Source organism: Xenopus tropicalis, chromosome 5 (assembly GCF_000004195.4).
Source record: "Xenopus tropicalis strain Nigerian chromosome 5, UCB_Xtro_10.0, whole genome shotgun sequence".
Classification (NCBI taxonomy): domain Eukaryota; kingdom Metazoa; phylum Chordata; class Amphibia; order Anura; family Pipidae; genus Xenopus; species Xenopus tropicalis.
Window position 1 is genome coordinate 85,091,898 of NC_030681.2, and position 21,691 is coordinate 85,113,588.

A 21,691-nucleotide genomic window follows, 5' to 3' on the forward strand; every position below is an offset into this window, starting at 1 on the left:
TAATATCATATTGGCGATCCGAAAGTAACAACATTTTTGTATCCGAATGATCGTAAACGGTGGGAAAACCTTTCTGACTTTGATCCTTCTGTGCATGTTTTTGGAAGCCTCCCATATGACTCAATGGCACTCTACAGCTCCAACCTGGCCAAAGGAAAGTCACGATAATGAAGCTTTAATGAAGCTGAAACTTTCATACTTGTTGCGACAAATACAATTTTGTCTAGTAAAATTTGAGGCAAATAACGATTTTTTTCTATTCGGAAACAATCATACTTTGATAAATGTGCCCCTAACTGTTTCAGGCTTTGCCCTTTTGTATAAATAGCTTTAGCATTTTGTGAAACAAAGTTAAAAACTGATAAGATACATTAAACAGATCTGATATAGGTATAGAGGTAATTTTTAATGCTAACACGCCAAATGAATTATTTTTCCTCCTTTCCTCACTCAGACACTTAATTCTCCAAGTCCCTTTATTTACATGCTAGCATCTATCTTTCCATTTGTTTCTCATCTTTGTTCCAATTTAAAAATAGGTAATGGCCATGAAGTAGGCCAAATGGTCAGGAGCAGGAGGGCCCACTTACAGCTGGACCCACCGGGAGTTTTCCTGGTATCCTGGTGGGCCAGTCCAATACTGACTGCAATGCACAAACATTTTCTGCCAAATTGACATGTATCTGCATTGATAATTGTGTCAGTTTGTTAAAAGAATTAACTGCCTGGAAAAGTGTTCCTGACTGTCATAAAAGTGTTATTGATGTGGTAAATATTAAACTGCTACATATTATTACATAAATCTGATGTTTCATTTTTGGATGATTTTAAAAGAAAAACTTTAAAAGTTAATAAGCATACATCCACTCTTTGCAAAAGGAAAAATGCAAATTGCAAAACCTAAACTTGTGAAAAATATAAACAAAATACAAGGCAGAGGCAAATGTGCTGAGGGGGTTGTGTACAATACAGTTTTCCCCACACATATGCCAAAAGTCAAAAATGACACTTGCTGTATATTGTGGTATGCAGTGACATATTTCTGACATGAGACATGCCCATGCTTGGCAAGTCAGTTTCTCAGGTACATTAAAGCAGTTGGAATTCCGTCCACACCAACTATCTGTAAAACACCGCTACATATTTCATGAAATCAAAGCTTTATTCACATGGTGTCAAAAACAGTACATGAACATGTAGGGAACTAATGCATTTCGCACATTTCAACAAGCATTTTCTCAGAGCTGAGCAGTGCTGCATTATTCACTCTTCTGAATGTAAGTTGCTTCCTTGCTCAAATGTACATTATGTTATAAATTTGGACTATATGAATGTCTGAAATCTACATACTAATATCTATCTTGAGCAAAGACTTTCATTTATTTATTTGTAAAAATCAAAAAAATAGATAGCAGGTAGCCATTTTTCTATACTGTATTAAGCTACATAATGAGCACAAAAAGTGCCAACATATCCTGCAACACTATACAACAGAATGGTGCATCCATTAAATGACATGGGTACAAGACCCTTTATGTGCAGTTATATATATATATATATATTTACAAGTTTACAGGCAGCAGAGAAAAAAAAAGTCGCTTTATTAAGTGCAACTAAGCACACTTTTTCCAAGTGTATAAATAAAACTATTCGGTGCACGTAATAGTGTCGGTGTCAGTTGAAATGAAATATTTTATTTGCAAGCCAGAGCAAGTAAATGGAGTAGAGTGCTGAGAGCACCCATTACATTCCCATGAAGGAAGGGGTGAATCAATATTACTAGCTCACAGTTGTAAACAATGCCTCCATTGTGCAATGAGTCACAATACAACAGGATATGTGACACTGCGCCTCAGGAGCTCACAGTAGATGTCAGTAACGAGTCTCCGAGCCGATTTGGACAGCCAATAAACAAGCAGGGAGGCAGAGAAGGAGGCAGAGGGGTGGGCGGGCCCTTCAGAGAGCAACAAACACACGGCAGTCACACACGCTGCCTGGCAATCAGGAGGGAGAAAGGGGCAGTCACACACTCTGGGAGATACACAAATACACACAGGCGAGTGGCCATGCTTGTACTACAGTGCAACCCTAGGTCATTAAGCTGAGCCCGTACATTCAGAGCATCTGTGGCACAGCCCGGACTGACAACTGCACAGGCACACAAACACACACATCAGCCACAAACAAGGGCTGCAGCGGTAGCAGCTCCGTCTCCCCTCGGAAAGCCTTCCTCTTTGCAAGGCGGTGGGGGTGGATCGTGATTGAGAAGCTCTCCTTGGCTCCTGGGAACAACAACAACAACAGAAAAAAAGCAGCAGCAGCAGTCGCTGCCATGTGATGGGTCCCTTTGCGGTCCGCTGGGAATGCTACAAATAAAGAAGAAGATCGAGTGAAAGAAGGAGGAATTGAAAGTGCACGGGAGGTGAGTCCATTGGCTGGGGGGGGGGGTCCCTGCAGGTTTGGTACAGCTGACACCTGGCTAAGAATGTCAAACTGCAACCACCTTAGCATGTGTGACACTTTGGTCCTCAGATGTTGAGGGATGCTGGGATTTGTAGTCCTATATAAATATTTCCGGCCTGAGTGCTGTCCGGATTTCGCACAGGAGCTGCATTGTTACAGCGCGGGGAGACATTCCTGTTCCGTGCGGTTCCCGGGTGTCAGTGTGGGGTTATGGGAGTAGCAGGCTGAGCCCAGCTTGGCTCTTGCTGTGCTGTGCTTATAGAGAGAGAGGGGCAGCTGTCATAATTATTATATTGCCTTTAACCCACGAGTGGTGCTGGGTAACAATGTGCAGTTGTGGGTATCAGGGCAGCCCAAGGTGCCATTCACAGCGGCTTTTATGAGGCCGGAGAGTCAATGAGCGACTTATCCAGGCAGCAGGGTAGCACAAGGTGAAGCTGCTTTGCTGAGTTGGTTGTGCTGAGCACAGTGGGGCTGCCCCCCGTCACTGCTGCCTGCAAGCACTACTCAGCATATTTAGCAGCAGCACCAGGCGGCTTCTTAGCTTTGGTCAGGGTTTCGTGTTGGCAAAGCCGTCTCACAGTATTTATAATGCCAGTGAATCCTAAATAACAATGTGTGCGTTGGCAGTGAAGTGTTGAGACGTAAAAAAAGCCATTCAGTTTGGTGCCGTTATGTAGCAGCATTGCAATGTGTGTTGGTAGAGATTCATTCATATTAACAGACCCTAGCAGGGCTGGTAGGGTGACACTTCTATAGCTTGCCTGCTGGATTTTGTCACACATCATAGATCAGCAGACTTTGACCTTCAGCTCTCCATCTGTTGTTGGCCTGCACCATCTAGCTCCCCCTGAAAGCCTTTGCTTGTGTATGTGTGCTGAAAAAGCCGTAGTTCAACCTGTGCAAGAGTGCTGCAGGTCAAACTGTATTACCCCTGTTTTAAAGATTCTGTTTATGGTGGGTTCAATATTGAACTTTTAACATTTTCCCTATATTCTACAGGCTTATGTCATGTATGTATGATATGTCCGATTTCATTGCCTTTGATTAGTGAGCAGATCACCAGCATATTGAGTGGTGTGTAGTGATTTCATGCAGGGAATCAGGCATGGTATGCTATTTGTATTACTGGTGACCACAAGCACTTTTCTTAACCTGCATAATATTAAATAGGTGATATTTATAACGTTCTTCCCTTCAACCCAATGGGCTATCGTTAATTAAAACCCAGTTTATTTTGTGGTGTCATTAAACCCATCATAATGTTTACTGTCCCAAAAACACAACTGCTAACCTGATGCTAAGCTAAGCCGTTTATTCACCATTACAGCTGAATTTCCAAGCAGTGGGGTTAATGCCGTTTCTCAAATGTCAATTCATCAGCAAAATGTGTTTCCTCGACTCTGACCAATGTGGTTCAAAGAGTTTTCACAGTAGATTTCCTCTGCCGGTGTATTTAAGCGAAAAGGATAATAACACTCAGCTGCAAAGCATAAATAGTAAATTTGCCTCCCCAGTGGGGATAATAGTAAACATAATGCGATCTGCAGTAACATCCTGCTTGCTACCTAAACACTACGATTAGATGCCCAAATGTTGCAGTTCTGACACGCTGAACATGCTTTCCTGCTGGGAGTGTATCGTATGTAGTAAAAGTTGCAAACCTTGTATTTGGTCTAGTAACCCATTGCCACCAGTCAGGTGTAAGCTTTTAAACAGGTGGTTCACAGATACAACCTGCTTGGGGTAATTAGACATGCCGCAAACTTTGGGACTTTAACTACATTACCTCAGTGTTTTCCCATCTTTGCGAAGACCACAGGGAAAGTAATTTATATATACAAATGACTTATTCCCACATTGACAATCTGCGTTGGTGTCGTTTGTGCTATCCTGAGGTCTGGCGATGCGAAAGCAGTTTTGATGGTGGATTTTACATTTATTAGGAATTAGCCTGTATTTTCCTACTCTGTTTAGGTCTGCAGCAACGTGTTATAACAAAAGGATTGGATTTAGAAAATCCAAATTTTCTCTCATTTTTTTTAAAATTTCTTTTAGTCTTTTTTTTGTGTGCAATAGATTTGTCTTGTTTCTTATTTTTAAATTTAAAAAAAAAAAAAAACACCTAGAAAATGTGTAGAAATGTAAACATATAGTTACACTATGTAAACTATAGCATTTTATAAATATTCTGCGAGTAGTTAATCCGAAAATAGCAGCAAAATATAGTAGTCATTGGTGTTTTGCTGGTGTTTACTCAACAATGTAGTAAAAGTTCCCAGATCTAATAACCCAAGGCAACCTAACAGCTAGTAGGAATCTTTTAGTAAAAAAAAAAAAAAAAAGATTTGTTTGCAAAAGACTGCATGTCCTGGTGTAAGATGCTCTTGTGAACCTGTGTGGTATTTCTTCAGTTTATGTTGTTGAGTCAGATCAAGCCCATGTAGCAATTAGGGATGAAGGGAGTTTAGGGGGTAATTATAAATCTGTGGATAAAAAAAAAATCATTCCCAGGCGTGGAATCATCTGGTCTGTTTTAATGCAAATCAGTCATGTTTTGGGCCTTCCCACTGAACTAGTTGTGACTGGTTGTTTTCTGGGAGCTGTAGTTTAATAACAGCTGGAGTTTGCAGGTTGTCCATGATTGTCAAATGTAGGCTTCCTGTGCCAATATCTGCCATGTATTGAATGTATTTTAGTTCTCTGTACATTGTTCATAGTGGTATGTGCTGATTTAGGGTTCTCCTTCCCCCTATCTCTTGTTAAACTTTAATCTCTGGCAAAACCTGCTTATCCTATATTGTATGAATACTTTTTTGTTAAAAAAAAAAATTATACACTAGAAACAGCTCTTTCTGTCTAATGTGCTTTGCTGCCTTCAGCATGAGATAATCCATGAGAAGTTTAGTTTGCCTGTATCAGCTGTGCAGGCATAGTGTGTGTGGCTGAGTTATGCTATCTGTCAAAATACAGTGGCTTGTTAAAGAAATATTGTGGCTAAATCGAGGTTGACCTTCAACCCTGAAATGGCTTAAGGATCATTGTTGAGAAGGCTGACTAAGCTTGCAGCTAAACTAGTCCTCTTCTTCTCTTTATTCTTGTTGTGAGCTCTCGCTCAATGATTGGATTTATTTTTATAATTTGCCTTGATGTTAAGTCATCTCTCACATTATGAATCAGTTTTGCTAGATCTAGATCAGAATAAGAGAGCCTTGTCATTATAAAATGCAGACTTTGCTTTAGATGAGACCTTTTACAATCAAGTGCCCCACAAAACTTGCTGTTTCCAATGCAACTGAAATCAGTGTTTCATTATGTTATGTTTGCATTTTCTAAAAAATTGATATAGGTACTTAATTTCTATATATTTTGTTAAATAATACTTGTTTATAAATGCTTTAAAGTTTTTAAATGTATTTGTAAAGTAAACCGTTAGGGTTTATACAGCCTGTGACAAATCCATACACCATTGCAAGATAGGCAAAATTAAATATGTTCTAACTCTGTCATCCCCATCTCCAGTAAATCTGTACCATGGTTCTCTGTATATTCGTGTACTGTACTGCTGATGTTCTGTTGGGTTAAATATATGTAAGTTTATCATGTATATGGGCATTTTTGTAATTAAATGAATAACTTGTATTTAAATTAAACATAATCGGCAACACAATTATAAATGAAAGTAGCCTTTGCTACTGAGTCCTAATTTATTTAAATTTTAAAAATGTTATACAGGTATGGGAGCTGTTATCCAGAGTACTTGGGACCTGATGTTTTCTGTTTAAGGGATCTTTTCATAATTTTAATTTTTGTACCATAGGTCTACAAAAAAAGCATTTAAATGTAAGTTAAACCCAATGGGATTGTTTTCTGTCCAATATGGATTAATTATATCTTAGTTGGGATCAAGTACAAGGTACTGTATATTATTACAGAAAAAAGGAAACCATTTTTAAAGATTAGAATTATTTGTTTAAAATGGAGTCTGTGGGAAATGGCCTTCCTGTAATTTGGAGCTATCTGGATAATGAGTTTCTGGAAAACAGATCCCATACTTGTAGTTGCTTTTGCACAGAGGAATGTAATTAATTTAAGTATCCCTTTCTCTGACAAAGCAGTTGGTGCCTGTTGCTTTATGGTGGAGTTTATAGCTATCTTACTAACAGATCACTGGAACCCCACTGTTCAGGGATCCTTGCTGAAACCTATTGCAGGGTGACTAAGATGGGAAAGGAGAGCAAATTAACCAGCATTAAAGCAGTTTTCCTGTTAAATCAAATTGCATACAATTAGGAACTTTATTATTTAGCAACTGCACAGCTCTAACAAAATACATATAAAAAGAAACCAAAACAAGTTAAAAGGCAAAATTAGAATATATATTTATATAATATTGTCTGTAAGACATGTAAACTCAAAAATAAAATTTTCCCCAATGAAAGTAAACATTCTTCTAATCAAACATATGGATACAATATTTGAAATGGTATTAAAGGTATTTGAATATATCTTAGTAATAGAATGCATCTGTCCCTTTCTGCACTGCTTGTTCTGCCTTTTGAAATAATGTAGCAGAAGGTAACCTTGCATGTTTTTTCACAAGCAGTTTCCTGGGTTCTGCTACTCTGTTTTAAAAGGCATAGAATAAAAGGGGACAGGCAGGCACTGATTTTAATAACCTTTATATTTACATATAACTTTAAAACCACTGGAAATGTTTCATTTTTGTACTTTGTAAAGTTACTATTATTTTCATGAGGCTAATGTTTATATTTGGGTTTAAATTCCTTTTAAGATTTACCCAGTGGGCACAGTTAAGAATTTTCCTATTGACATTAGATGGAATCTTACAAGAAGGCTATAATTTCTGGGCAGGTTGAAAAGATAGCTGCTCTACCTCCAGTGGAAGGATCTGTTGTTTTTTTACTATCGTGCATGTGTTCATTGTATCTGCCGGCTACACTGAATTTACAGTCTTTGTTTACATTAATTTTCAGTTTCATAAGCATGTAGTAATAAAAAAAAAAAAAGAGGAAGTTTGCCGATGTGTAGTCTTGTGGCTTAAAGAAATGTTCCCCAGAGCAATAATTTAATTGATCCATCTGCCAGAATGACCCAGAACACAAAAATACATATGATTTTGTTGGGGATTGCCCCTATCTATTTCTGTCTCTAAAGGATTACAATTTCCCCTTTATTGTAACTGTATTTTCTGAACCCATACACCACTGAATATTGGAGAGGAAGTTCTGCTCTAAATTTTGTCAAGGTGTGCAGTGTATGAAAGATATTACATCTACTCACCCACTTCTGCTTTATTTACTGGTCTCCTGCTAGTATTGGGGCACACAGAATGACTTAAAGGGATCGCTCACCTTCAGATTAATTTAATGTATGTTATAGAATGAGCAATTTAAAATTGGCCTAAGTTACTTTTAATAGTTTTCAAATTATTTGTCGTCATCTTCAAAATCTTTCCAGCATTTAAATAGGGGTCACTGACTCCAGAAGCCAAAGACTTTTGCTCTGTGGCTACAATTTTACGGTTTTATTTCATTATTTATCTTAGCATATACATCATGTAATCTCCTCTGGGATGTCTTTGTGTGTTGTTTGAGGCACCCTGAGATTAATAACACCAATATAACATTTATGAGTATCTTGGAGAAACTCTGTAACAAATAAGTAGAATAATTTGGTTTATAGAAAGGGAAAATATTCTAGTTGAAACTTGCATTTTCTCCCTTGCAAGACATTCTTTTCAGATTTTGCATGAAAGAGGTTAATGTTGACCTTGCCTTGGAAAAGAGGAAGCATTAGTGTGGAGGTGTGTGCTCTGTCCCATTCACACACAGCCATCTTGTATTTATGAGGTAGGTGTGTGTGTGTGTAGTGGTTTGTGTCTGCGAGGAGGAGAACAATACAGGCTGTCAGCAGTTTCCTACAGGCAGCTGCTGCTGACTCACATGTCTGCTTCAGCCCTGAGCTGCCCTCTCTAAATCATCCACAGCGTGAATGAAAGAATGTGCAACTGTCACTTATCTGATCGTTGTTCAACTGACATACATGCCCCTTCAACGGATAGAGAAAGCCTATTGGCAGGACAGACTGAAGGGCTTTTTTTTTTCCTTGTGTGTTGTGTACATAATACAGAGCACACATCCTCCTCAGACCTTTACCTTGATTGCACTTGGCTTGTTCCTGTGCAGAATGTAGAACAATTGCATCATTACATAGTGACAAAAGGAGCATTGTTCCCTCTTTTCTCTTGCATGCGTGAAGCTATTTTTCTGGGATTTCATCCACGGCCCTTCCCATTGCAGGGATGTAAATAAAACTCCCACAGTAATCATTTCAGAGCCTTGCGCTTCTACATGGACTGTATCTAAACTACACTACCCAGCATTCTCTGGCAAAGTTTTTGTATTTTAGCTGTCTTTACTCAAGAAAAAAATTCTTGTGACATGCCATAGTTTTATTCAACATTAGGATTTCATAAAACACATGCAACTACTGTGTCAGTCAATAGATGCAATTTCTTTGTGCGTGTCTTTATTTCAGGCTATAGGCTCTGCATGTATCCCTCCAAGTCTATGGTCCATGCATCTTACTCAGTCTGATAAAAGATTACTAAGCCATATTTTTATATTACATTAACTATGGTTTAATGGTACTTTTTAAGTTAACTTTTAGTATGTTATAGGATGTCCTATTTCTAGCATGATGCAATTTGTTTTAATAATTTATTTTTATAGCTTTTTTTTTTTTAAATTAAAACGCCGGGCATAGACTATTGGACTGGGGAGGCCCGTCGGTGGTGTCCATACACTGGCAGATGAGCTGCTGAATCCGCCTAAAGGACCTATGTATGGCCACCCTAAGACTATGTGGAACTTGTGCTATGAAACTGGTAAAAGGGATAGTTCACTTTTAAATAAATGAATTATTTAGATTTTGTTCAGCAGTTCGGCAGTTTGGAATTTCAGTGACAATCCAGTTGCAGTATTACTTTTTTCCCCTGGGAACCAGGCAATGGCTTGATAAAGTATAGGAGAGGGCCTGAAAGAAAGATTACAAAAGTAGCAGTACTAAATTAGAAGCCTCACAAGGCAGTAGTTTTTTGGTTGCTGAAAGCTGGAAAAAGGCAAAAGACAAAGGCAAATAACTATGAGGGCAGGGTCACACATAAGCGCAGGTTGACAATCTGCCATACACTTAAACATTCTTCTAGTTGTGCCTGCACCTGGAAGCATTGAATCCGCCTGGGTGCAGGCACATGCAACCGATATCTGCCAACAAATGCAAGACTTGCCATATGTAGGTGGATATTGCCTGCGTGTGCAAAGAAGAATTTTAAAGCATGCGGGTGAATTGTCAGCCTGCGCTTATCAAAAATGCTATAAGAAATCAGACCAATGCTAATACTTAACGAAAAGGTGGACTAACCTATTTAATGTGACACTGCAAGTAAATGCAATACGGTGTACTTGGGAGGAGCAGTACCTTATAGAGTGCAAAACTGTGTTTAATAAAGTTTTATATATATATATATATATATATATATATATATAATCATATTAGCGTTTACCTTGTATGTGCTGTGTGTTTATTCCTCATCAGGTTACACAGTGTTTCTCACTAAGGCATTTTTATAAAACTTTGTAATATTTCCCATCTGAAAAAGTTGGTATAGAATAAACTGTGTATTTATAAGCTCCTTTGTTGTCCTTATCTGTCAATTAATGCTTGATTATCCTAAAAATAATGCATTACATATATCTAGTTGGCATATAATATATATATAAAGGGTTTGTTAAGCCAGACTTAATTTACATGGTTATTTAACAAAACTTTAAACCAGCTTGAAAATATATGAGAATTTTTTTGGAGTGGAAAATGTTGTCAGAATCAGTACGGCATACCATGGCATTAAAGAGATAATATTTCAATTTTGCCTCTAAGGGGTTGCTTTTCCAGCATCAACTTGTGGGAAATGATGGTACTTGCAGTTCACCACAGCTAGAAGGTCTAAAGTTTGACAAGCAAGCCTGATCAAGAGGATATATTGAGGATATATTTGGAGGGGAGTCTAGGGATTTGTGCCTTGAAGGCAGGAAAAGATCCTGCCCTTGTTAGTTAAAGCTTGTGTTTTTCAGGAAATCAGTGTGAATGTCCTGGAATGAATCTTGGAGTCACGCAGAAGCAGAACTTCCATACCAATGGTTTATTGTAATGTTTGTATACAAAGAATAATGAGAGGAGGGGCTAAATCGGAATGACTCTCACAAGCTGCTTGTGACCTTAAACAACTTGGCTTTCTTAGTTGACATTAACATGTAGATGCCTGTTTGCAGCTGTTCCCCCTAGTACAATATGATGATATGATTAACCCAAGTGCCTTTACTCTGAAATTATTTTGAGCAACAGTATTTTCTTGGCTTAAAGCGGCACCTCACAAGAAAACAAACTATGAGTATGATGTAGACAGCATAGACAATTTACAATTAGTTGCGAATTACATATTTCCTCTGTGTACACAGTGGCACATTCACTATGCGTCCTTAGTAGCACTTGTGTGGAGACAACCACAGAGCTTCAACTGCAGCACCCTGCTCCCAGCTGGCTAAGGTTTATGCTGAAATACAGTACATTTTCCCCCAAGGGTTACCTTATCCTTTAAAGTCTAATTTACATGGATGGCTTTTGTCATGAAATTTAAAGAATTTGCATTATGGTCTTGTGTCAGCCCTGTTCTTGAACAGGTCATAGCCATGTTGTTCACAGTGGCTGCTAATTTGTATGTTATCTGCCAAAGATGTCCAACCATGATTAAATCTCACATCATCTCATATAAATGTTAAATCACCTTTTGGGATCACTTCTATGTGGGCATCTGTACATTCTTAATGACAGGTTACATTACATGGCTTTGATATACTTCTGCTTAAATGTGTTATAAATTAATCTATAAAAGCAAAAATCATCAATATTGGAAATGGTCACCGTATCACCTAATCATTTTGTCTTTGTTGTGAGGGGAAGAAAATTCCTATCATTTTCTGTTTTGCCCATCATTGTCACAACAGCTTGGTTTGGTGTATGCATCTTTTATAGAGCATGTGAGGGGGTGGCATTGGTGCTGCTGGTTTAGGCATCAACAGCCCTAGAACACAGCTTGGCATAAATGAAAAATTAGGCAACTTTCATTGCATGTAGAGAAGGTGAGGCAAGAATAACAAGTATTGCTGATTAGACCACACCAGAAACATTATTATTCTTCCTTTTAATTGTGTGCAGTAATCAGCACCTTTTATTTTAAAGTCTCAGAGTCACATTTGAACAACAATATGATGTCTGCCATGCCAGAGACGGGGATGCTAAGTTTCCGCCAATACAACTGACTCATCTATATCAGTGGGGTTGTACGTTCTATTAATAAAGCATGTGGTTTTAGTTTGCAAGTCTAAGTGAAAGGTTGGAAAATATTGCTCTTTGTAGCTTTGCTTATGTTGAAATATGTAACTCTTTTTGATTAAATGTTGTATTTAATTATACCTTCTCATTAGATATCTGTAAACCCTTCTTACAGAAGTCTGATCTTAGAACTGTGGTATCTCTCTCTGTGATGGAAGACGTGCCAATTTAAAACTTTCTTGCTAGAGAAGAGTTACAGCGTGCCATGATAATGCTGTCAAACGATAAAATGAATTTCCAGGGACCTTTTATTGTGAAGCTAATATGGTACATCATGTGCCGCATATGTGGCATCCATAATGACAATGGCTCGTGCAACTATGTTTTAGCCAACCCACTCAACTGAGAGCTAATTTCTTTTCAGAAAGTCAATGGAAAATGAAAATTTATTTTAAAAAAAGGGTACAAAGAGCCAAGACCAGTGCCATCCCTGGAAATGATAAGACAACTGGCATATATGCACCAGATAATAGCAAGTTTACCCGCAAAAATCTATGCTTTTACATCCGTTTCAGTCTTCTGGTGTTCTCATGGCAACCTCAAATGTTTTAGTTTTCTTTGTTCTTCTACCGCATTTAATTCAGCTGGTGTGAAAGTGCCGCAAAAGATTAACACAATGTTCTTCAACAGACAAAATGCCTGCTGCACTGTAAGGACAACGATAACGCATTCTTTGACTTTGCAAGCTTTGTTGCATGCATACAAATTGTTTTCACGATAAAACAAGTTAAAGCTGTGAACCACTTTCATCTGGGAGGAAAAATGTGGCACACCACAATTAATCATACTGAAATTTCTCCCCCTCCTGATTCCACCGGGTGTAAGAGAGTAGGTGATGTGGTCAGGGATCTGTGTTAGTGAGTGGGAGACTCGGTTATTGTGACTTGAACATTTCTATTCAAATTAGTTGCATAGCTATATACCCTTTTATGCAGTGTCCATATCTGCGCAATACAGACTATCAGGAGAGAAGGTCTTGTCACTTCAGGTGATATTGAAGTGCAAGTCACAGTATCCCCAACTAGCAGCTAACTTGGGATAATGGCAGCACCACTTTTTTTCGGCACTTATCAATGCACTTTTAAATCTTTATTGCAGCCAAGGTATTTCAGGATTGCAGCATGCTATAAACCATAAGGCGTTTCTAACACAAACCTTTGTGATCATCTAGCATTTGCAGTGTTGTTAAAAAGTTGAATCAATCTGTATCCAAAATTGATGTTTAAACCGTTATTACATCAGACTTTTATATTCTGCGGTGTTTATAAGGCAGGATATCAATTGCAGAAGATGCTGTTAGAGTAGAGCATGATTTGAGTATTTTTTTGTCTCCTAGTTTGTAGCATTGTGTGACTCATAGGAACCTTGTTAACTCTTTAATTGCAATAATCCTTTTCCTTTCTTGCCCTGGGCTTTGCTTCAGTCACTCACTTTCTGCCTTACATTGTGCCCCTTTCCTTGGTTTCATGTTCCAAGCCCTGCTTTTGTTCCATTCCTGTTTCTGCTTTTAACCTTTTTTGCACTCCTCTGTCCCTGCTAACTTGTTTCACTTTTTTTTAGCCATGTTGCCAGGTCCTCCAGACCTAATCTTTTGCCCTGTTGTCTTGTGCTGTTCCTTCAACTCTTCTGTTTCCTTTTATTCTTTTTGAGTTTGTACACCTCTTCTGCCCTACTGCTTCTTTACACACTTCCAATCCTGCAGCCTGATGCCTGACCATGGAAGGCCTTCACCCTTACATTTTAAATTTTTTGTGCCCTACACCTTTTTCCACTCTCTCAGCCTGCTGTCTTGTTCTATTGCTCCTACCCTAATTTTTCATTTTCCTCTTAGCACAGCTGACTTATTCTGTACTGCCTGGCTGATCTATCCTTCTCATTTGTCTACTTTTCCTTCATGTCTGCTTCTTATGTTTGTCTGTTACTCTCCATGCTGCTTTTTTCCTCACTCTTCCAACCCCTAATGCCTTGTAGCTTCTGCGGCCCAGCTAACAGTTTCGTTCCTACTGCTATGCTGGCTTCTTTTACTCTTGAATCCATAAAGATGGTACCTAATTTCACCGCTAGCAGCTTTGTGGAATAATTGTTCTTATTGAATAATTGAAACTTGTTCTATTTTTTCAGTCAAGGGCCCTATTACATTGTTTTGTCCTTTGGTAATGTAACATTGGTCACTTTGCTTTGTCACTTTAGGCTTAGCTGCCTTTGCCCTACTACCTTATTCCAGTCCTGCAGACTTGTTGCAAGTAGTGGTTATTCCATGCTGAACAAGTGTGTTATTTTGCCTTCAAGTTATTTTTAAACTTGCTACTTCTCTGCCTGTAAACACTTCAAAATGTGTTTATATCAAATCCAGATTAAAATTTATACAGATTTTAATGGTTTTAAACCAGATTGAATATAACAGCACAGTCAAGGTCTAAGACAGGGCTAAATCTGTTTTTTTTTTTCTTCATCCGCTTTTTTTTTTGTGCTCACAGTATTTTCCACAATGTGCTTTTATCATGGAACATTGTTGCTTCATGCATATACTACAAAATTGAATCATTTCTGATGTTGCTATGGTTACAGAGTTTGTGCCATATATATTACCCTCTGATAAGCTATATCCCAATAATACTTCTCTATTCACATATTTGACTTATACTAAACAAACAGAAAGGGTACACTCTGGTGCAGTGATAATGCTGCTAGTAATGTTTCTTCTTTCTTTTTTTACTTCTGACTGTTAATCCTGATAATTAAAATTAGAGACAGGAATCTTTCACCTTTTTTGCCCCCTCTCTTGCACTAATAGCTTGTTTCCTAATTAACCCTTCTTTACAAAGCTTGGTACAAGTTGTCTAGTGACAGTAGAAAGATGCCGTTTGCAACCACTGTTAAAGTTGTGGGGGATAGGCATTGATTTTAGGGATTAATGAAGCATTCCTAATTTTCTGTCAGTCAGCAAAATGCTGTTCAGCACACACATTTTGGAAAAAAATATTCTAATAGTATATATCCCTTCCTAGAGAAAAACAAAGACTTTACCATTAACTGGGCAGCTTCTACAGCAGAAAATATATGACACAGAAATCTGCATTATCTTTTCCTTTTTTAACTGCCAGGTGCAACAAAGATGGCAGTTGCTGTTCACAGCTTGGGTCGAGTGTCTTGTAAATAATTCCTGTACTGAATGCTCTTAAATAGAAAAGTGAACAATTTATTGTCAACATTCCAGTGCCATGGGGGACACCTTTGTCAGGACGAATGAACATTGTCCTGAGAAACCTGTCCCTTGTGGCATAGACACATTGGCTATAAATAGTTCACATTTTATTTAAGACCAGCAATCATGTGAAGCAGATACAGTACATGTTTACTGAAAATATGTATGTAGTTTTCAGGGTCACTTTAAATGCATAGTGTTTATATGTAATTGTTATTATATGTATGTGCATTCAGACAGGAAGTAAAGAGGACTTTGCTCAATAGAGCTTGCAATCTAAAAGCATTAACATTTTCTAAAAGAAGCTTCATTACACTTAACCACCAGTGGTTGATTCCCTGGCTGTTCTCATAGACCATAAACCTACATCCGTGAAATCAATGCTAGGGGAAGAAATTATTGACTTAGCATGTCATTTGTCTCAGGCATAGCAATGAATGATGTAATGTAATGGCTAGTCAATGGCTAGTCAGCATGTCTGTCTCTCACTGCATTGTACCAAAGTTCGGCCAGACTTTGAGCTAAATCAAACAACCCCGATTGCAGTCATTAAGGCCAAGAAAGAACAATATTTGGACATTAATGTGCGCAGTGTTCTTGCTTCCAGCAAAATGACTAACTGGCATTTTGTTGGACACAACTCTTTAAACAGGTCAGGTACCTTACAATTAACTCTTTGTGCACTGATTATTTTTAGTTTTAAATGTAATCAGTGGTGTCCAGCAGCATGTATTCATTATGTACCTTTTTTCAAGTAATCTCTTGTCTTTAGAGTGATGTACATAAACAGTATTACTGATATAAGATTTGCTATCCAAAAATCTGTTATCCATAAAGTTCTGAATTACAGAAAGGACATCTCCCATAAACTCCATTATAATCAAACAATTCACGTTTTTAAAAAATATTTTTTCTCTGCAATAATAAAACAATACCATGTACTTGATCCTGACTAAGATCCTTTTGGGTTTATTTAACATTTAAAATATTTTTTAGTCAACAAAGTATAAAGATCCAAATTACGGAAAGACCCCATGTCCAAAAAAAACCCAGGTCCTGAGAATTTTGGAAAACAGGTCCTATACCTGTATTAGGTTAATGGCAAAGGGAGTGTTTTGCACCCTTTGAGTTCTAGCTCATGAGGCAAAATGTCAGAAAATGCCTTTGTACTGACAATAATGGATAATGGTAATCACTGTAAGCCTTTCAGTGCACCTGTATGTCAGGTGATTATCACTCAGAAATTTGGCAGTGAGTATTTCCGAGCAGTAATCACCTGACCCACAGGTGCTTCACCAGGGTCAGTATTGTTAATACAAAGTTATGCTGTCAGCATTTGTGTCCTGGGTCTTTTTTCAGACTTTTTTTTTTCTTCACTTTAAAATTCACTTTAAAATTCTAGTTGGGATGGTTACTGACTATAAAAACAGGTAGTGGTTGTAATCACAGATATTAAAATGAAAAATCTAGCCTCACATTCTAAGATCACTGAGCTAATAACAAAATACTATTTAATGTTGCAGTGCACACACACAGAAGTAAACAAATAGAAATCATTTGCATTCTTTTCTGTCAGAATATCAACATACTGAAAGTTATTAGTTTTGTTTTGATGACTTGCCCCTTAGGCCTATTGCCACACATCGATAAATGCGGGCCAAGAATTTGCCCCTCTGCTTGAATCAGCACTCTTCTGAGCCTGTACCTGGAGCCCAGGCACAGGCACATGGAGCAGATTTTGGCTCTGAAATGTGTGAAATCAAAGTCCTGCTTTGTGGTTACTTATAATAATGTGTGATAACATGTCAGACCACGGCATGGGCAATGTGTTTGCTGAAAGCTATTAATGCTATTAAAAATTTCCATCAAAGGCATTTGTTTGAGAATGTTTGTTGATTCAGTATGTTATTCTGACTATACTTTATATCTACATTTGAAAGGCCAAACATTTCAAATATAATATTCTGTTACTCTGTACTGGTAAAATGTGTGCTGCAGAAGATCATATATAATTATGCTAAATTAACTGTTATGTAGCTACATGGTCTGTGACTGAAGTTCCAGTAGAAGTGCAGGACCAATAAGTGTATACCATATAAACGATAAGCACTACTGGATGCAGCTGAAAAGTGCTTGCTGTCACCACCTGCAGCTAGTATTAACTTTAAATATGAAATGTTGGAAAGTGCAGGTGAGATCACTTCCTGTCCAGGAAACTCTCACCAGAGAATTTTGAATTGAAAAGTGATCACACTAGGGGGCACATTTACAAAGGCACGAACGCTCCGAGCGTATTTTTGCCGATTTTTTTCGGGCGTCCGCACGACTTTCGTACGGCGCACGACTTTTTCGGACATTTGCACGAAAAAATCGGAAAGGTTTTACCGCTGTTTACAATTGTTCGGTACGAAAATTTTGTGACTTTCGGATCGCCAATACGATATTATCGTGACTAATACGATTTTTTCGTAAGCATTTTCGTGATATTTGCGATCTTAAGAAATTTTCGTTTCCAATACGATTTTTTCCCATTCGGAAATCCACGGATTCGTGGATTAGTAAATGTGCCCCTAAGGGTTGTTTCCTATTCAAGTGAATAGGGACTGTGCAAGTTAAAGGGGGACACATTTCAACTGGAAGAAATATATTAGCCTTACTGGCCATAAAGGTCGGAATTTAACTTATTGTTTTGTTCTCCCTGATTGCATATAAACCTTGGTGACATGGCCAATTCCTGTGTTATTTTGCCATACATTGGACTGAAATTATCTGTTTGGTTTACTGAACATTGAGACAGTCAGTATGAGGAGGTTTATGTGGTATGTTGGTTGGCAATTGTGGAAGGCAATAAAATTAGGAAACTATTCAATTGGGTGATCAAGTTTATACTAAAGAAATATGCAGTCCTCATACTCTGACTGCTCAGGTGTTCTGAACACCTAACCTACACATACCCATTACCATTAGTCAATATGTGTAATTTAAATGCTAGCTACATGATCAACTAAATCACTTTATATACTGTTTATCATGAATAGCATGATATTGAAATTGTATAAGCATATCTTGTGTATTCACCACTGGCAATTTTCTGTTTCAGACTGGGTAGTCCAGTCTCTGTTGCTAAACTACAAAACCCTCAACAAAAGCATGTCTCTATACATGTAAGACCACCCCCCCCCCCCATTTTCTGGAAATAAAAAAACAAGCTTTTTACATGAACTAATTAGATGAAATGCAGTACTTTGTGTGTATATGCCTATATTTTACTGTAACCCAGGGCCATGTTATTTTAGTATATCCTATAATGTTCCTGTAAAAAAAAAAGGTCTTTTGAGACTAGAATTAGTGTACACAGTTCAGTGGTTGTTTGCTCTTGGGCAATGGTATGAAAGTATGTAGGTAATCATGTTCTGCAGTGCATCTGATATCTTGATGGTAAGCAGATTTAACTGATCAAAAAAAAAATTCAGTGGCTTTTCTATGGATCTTTCCACCAACAGTTTGTGTATTTTAAGCACGATAAGGAACTGGGCATAATTTGGTACTAGTGCAATATTAAAATCTGGGGTCCAGGGCTGTGTACTTCCATGTTCTTGTGTGTTGGCGGTGGGCCTACTGTAAGCAGATAATGCTGGCTGAAATAAGATGTGAATGCAGTAATATGCCAGTAAAACACATGGCAAAGGAATTAAAGGGGCAGGTCACCTTCACAAAACGTACGGTTTTCAAATCAAATAAGGTCTTTTCCCAGTTTTCTGTTGTTTTATTGGCACTTAGCTTCTTGTAAAATGAAAGCTGTCCTTTGTGCCTTTTGTATTTATAGACACTGCTGTATTACTGACTGGGCAGATATGTTTTCCAAGTTTGCATACTATGGTGTGTATAGTGCTTCTAACTTTACAGGTCAAGGCTGGGAGTAGCAGTAAGCAGAGACCTCAGGTACAATGTAACATGACAGCATGTAGCAGTGACAGACTTGCTGAGCAAGGTAGGTGTGTGAGGCAAGAGGAGATTCTTTCAGGGTTCCCTTCTTAGCTTAGCCAGTTAACTAACCTAAACTGTAGCACCCCCTTCTCCTGTTGGATGTGCAGCTGTACCCTGTCACTGCACAGGTACATCATAAGGGTTAATAGCCATAGGTGCTAACTTACTAAGGGGGGCACTCTCATTTAAATTGCAGGGCTAACATTTAGGGGTTTCCATGCTCTTTTATATGCTATGCCTTGCACCTAAGTGACAAATTATTGTCAAGATGGGCACAATGACGCTAGGCACAAGCAAACATTGGCATGTAGTGTGTGTATATATATATATATATTAGTACTTGCTTTTGTAGCTTCATCTGCAAATTCTAAACTAGGCCCAAATGGTTACATTAGGCCTAGTAAGATATTGGTGTACACAGAGGAAAGGATGTAGGAGTGGTAGATGGGCAAAGACTGATACATGGAGTGAGGGCAAGAGGGGGAGAGAAGATTGGCCTGCATTTGGCCATAAGGTACTCTTTTTGAAGTGCTATTTTTGAATGTAAGTGTCCATAGTGCCTTGCAGTGTTATCCTTTTACTGTAAACATAGGTATATATTTCTACGGATTAGACACTAAACCACAAGTCCCAACGTCCTTTGAAAGATTAGTTCATCAGTTGCAGCCAAGCTAAAACATTGAAGGGTAGACGGGTTAGCTAGTTACATGATTGCTGTATATGTTTTTTTTTTTACATGATTTGCAGATGCTAAAAAACCTCAGTAGCTACACAGGAAACATTTGCCTACAGAACATTTCGTCATAAGCCTCACCTTTACTTTGTGACCTTTCTGATTTGTGGTTACATTTTTGAACTTATTTGAGCAACGACGAAAAGGTACAAACAATAATAAATATTTTAAGATACCTCTTGTTAGACACAATATCTTTCAGCATTGTACAGCTACTGTGTTCACATAGGTGTTGACTGTGTAACTAAACAGAGTTGTCATTGTATGACTTGGTAAAGCGTGTAGATTTTTTTTCCAGGTCCACAGATAATAGTCAACAGTCATTGTACATTAACAAAAAATATTTCTTGGATATTTATTGGATGCTGTGGGTTATCGTAGAGTTGACATTTTCATCCCATCACATTCATATCTCACAGGCAATCCTCTTCTTTTTTTTTTTTTAAGTAAGATATATACACATCATGTTTTCTTGTGGTTGCCAGATCTGTTATCCCTTTAAAATGGGATACCTATAAAATACACTGCATATCTAATCAGCAACCATGTCTATGAGCAGCCATGGTTTATTCCACCCATGTTCATGTGTACTTTACAGGACACAGTATTAAATGAATGGCTCTTCAGCCTTACACTGAACTAAGTAATCATTTATGGACTTGTATGCTTTACAAACCAAGTGCTGTACATTATCGTGTTATGCTAAGGGATTATAAGTAGTAGGCCCCTAACACTGGTTTTACAGCTTTTACGTCAGTTCAGCATCAGTCTTGCTTACAAAGCACTGATACAGACTTTGATTATCTGATGTAACCATACATACCAAACTCTTAGGCTGAAACTGAAACAGTAGTATAATGTTGAGAAGCTGATGATGACCCCCACTGACCCCTATGACCACCACTTTTTCTAAAACTTCCTAATGGCAAATGTAAACTGCTCAAACAAATAAAGGGAACACAAAAATAAGACATCCTAGATCTAAATGAATGAAATATTCTTATTAAATACTTCGTTCTTTACATAGTTGAATGTGCTGACAACAAAATCACACAAAAATTATCCATTATCAATGGAAATCAAATTTATCAACCCATGGAGGTCTGGATTTGGAGTCACACCCAAAATTAAATTGGAAAAAAACGCTACAGGCAGATCCACCTTTGATGTAATGTCCTTAAAATGAGGCTCCGTAGTGTGTGTGGCCACGTGCCTGTATGACCTCCCTACAACGCCTGGGCATGCACCCACACAAATGGCTCACGTAGTGCAGCTCATCCAGGATGGCACATCAATGTAAGCTGTGGCAAGAAGGTTTGCTGTGTCTGTCAACGTAGTTTCCAGAGCATGGAGGCACTACCAGGAGAGAGGCCAGTACATCAGGAGACGTGGAGGAGGCCATAGGAGGGCAACAACCCTGCAGTAGGACTGCTAACTCTGCCTTTGTGCAATGAGGACCAGGAGGAGCACTGCCAGAGCCCTGCAAAATGACCTCCAGCGGGCCACAAATGTGCATGTGTCTGCTCGGTCAGAAACAGACTCCATGAGGGTGGTATGAGGGCCCAATGTCCACAGGTGGGGGTTGTACTTACAGCCCAACACTGTGCAGGACGTTTGGCATTTGCCAGAGAACACCAAGATTGGCAAATTCGCCACTGGCGCCCTGTGCTCTTTACAGATGAAAGCAGGTTCACACTGAGCACATGTTACAGAGTCTGGAGACGCCACGGAGAACGTTCTGCTGCCTGCAACATCCTCTAGCATGACTGGTTTGGCAGTGGGTCAGTGATGGTGTGGGGTTGCATTTTTTGACTTGTTTTAAGGACATT

At 38.4% G+C, this 21,691-nt stretch overlaps 1 protein-coding gene across 2 annotated transcripts in view; it reads left to right on the forward strand.

Annotated features, from left to right (window-relative positions):
- Positions 1-1,949: 1,949 nt before the first annotated feature.
- bach2 (BTB domain and CNC homolog 2) overlaps positions 1,950-21,691 on the forward strand; it is a 169,529-nt gene continuing 149,787 nt past the window's right edge. For both annotated transcript variants that reach the window (XM_002940313.5, XM_018094330.2), the window contains exon 1: positions 1,950-2,422. The gene's annotated coding sequence lies outside the window, so the exon portion shown is untranslated. The remainder of the gene's footprint in view (positions 2,423-21,691) is intronic.